Raw genomic sequence first — 1,821 nt, 5'->3', positions numbered from 1 at the left:
ACCTGCTGCTTCTACTAGGGGAAGGGTGGGAGTGGAGACGCTGGGGAGGAAGCTGGGCTGAGGAGGAAGCCCCCTGTCTGTTGAGAAACTGGTAGACTGACTCACTGGCTTTGACGAGCTGTGGGTGGTCAGCCCAGGTGCAGCCTTGGGCCTCCCATGATAGCTCTGCTCACAAAGAGCGGCTCCTTTCCTTACAAAACCCAATGAAGGAGTGGACACCACAGGATGAGAGCCATGCAAGATACTCCAGCCCTGTCCTCACTGGGCTCCAGAGGGATAAGGGGAGACAGAAAAAGCAAGGACAGACGGCACTGCAGGGACTTCCTGAAGTGCGATGTTTGCTTGGGCCACATGTGACTCGCCCCCTCAGATACAAAGCCACTTAGTTCAGAAAGCAACACTTACAAACTTGTGTTCACACGTGCAAATGGGGAAGGGACCCTGCACACACCAGGCAAGTATTCCACCACTGAGCTACATGTCCAGCCTATTGTTTGTTTGGTTTTTCCAGACAGGATTTCACTATGTAGCCCTGGCTATCCTGAAATTCACTCTGTAGAGCAGGCTGGCCTTGAGCTCTGAGATCCACCTGCCTCTACCTCCTGCCCGTTGGGATTAAAGGTGTCTGCCACCACCGCCCCGCTCACATCCAGTCTATTCTACACACTCCATTCTTGTAAGGGCAGACGTGTGGCGTTCGGAGGACAGCTCGGTGGAATTGGTTCTCTCCCTGGCAATCCAACTCAGATCACCAAGTTTGTTTGTTTTCTGACACGGAAACAGGGTATACTGTGCGGTGTAGTCTAGCCCTGAACTGCCATTTCTTAATCTTGCTGAGTTTTCCTCCAGAGATTATGTATGGCAAGACTATCTAGCATGTGCTACCATACGTATCTGGACTGGAGACGTTTAAAGGGCTGGGAGTGGTAAGTGGCTACAGGCAGTCTGTGCCTCAGGGTAGCCTGGTAGTGTAGGTGGATGGGGGTGAGGGCAGTTCGGGTGACAGGAGTCTGGACACAGGCCAACACAGCCCGAAGCTTTATCTGCCGTCTTGTCTCCACCATCCTTCCGAGTTGCTCCTTGGGTTTCAGCCTGGAGTCTTGGGGGACGGATGGGTAGTGGGAGACCTGGGGGTGGGTAGCTGGCCACACTGGCACTGCTAGCCTGTCATGAGGACCCAGGACTGTCACAACCCCGTGCCCCCAGTTATCTTCTCCCAGGATAGTGGGGAAAGTGAGAAGCCCTTATCTTCCCCACTTCCCGCCATAGATACCTCCTCAAAGCTCTGTTGTTCTGTCTCTCATGCCCCGCTGGCCCCCAACTCCAGGCCCCAGGGAAATGGAGCAAGGAAGGGGGAGCTACCTTTAGCCCTCCCACCTTGAGGCCTCAGGGAGGGACAAGAAGTAGGGTGAGATGGGGCAGGAGTCTTCTCTCTCTGCCAGCTTCCTGGCCATCTATCCTATTCCAGAATTCCACGAGAGACCTCAAGCAGTCACTCCAGTGTGGCTGAGCTGAGGATCATCAGACCACCTGGGGCCTCCTCTAGGGCTCACAATACCTGCTAGTTGCTGGCTCATAACCGGGACTAGATTAAGGGAAAGGGTTTAGGTAGCCATAGTAGTTGAAGCAAGGGACCTAAAGGAGTTTCTCAGTAACCAGGTTTGTACAAGACAAGGATGACCTTGAACTTCTGATCCTCCAGCTTCTACCTCCTCAGCAGTAAGATTACAGATGTGGGAGGCTGGAGAGATAGCTCAGTGGTTAAGAGTACCAGCTGCTCTTCCACCTTGCAATCATCTGTAATGGGATTCGATGCACTCT

Source organism: Mastomys coucha, unplaced genomic scaffold (assembly GCF_008632895.1).
Source record: "Mastomys coucha isolate ucsf_1 unplaced genomic scaffold, UCSF_Mcou_1 pScaffold11, whole genome shotgun sequence".
NCBI classification, from domain to species: Eukaryota; Metazoa; Chordata; class Mammalia; order Rodentia; family Muridae; genus Mastomys; species Mastomys coucha.
Note: the sequence above shows the minus strand (reverse complement) of the source record.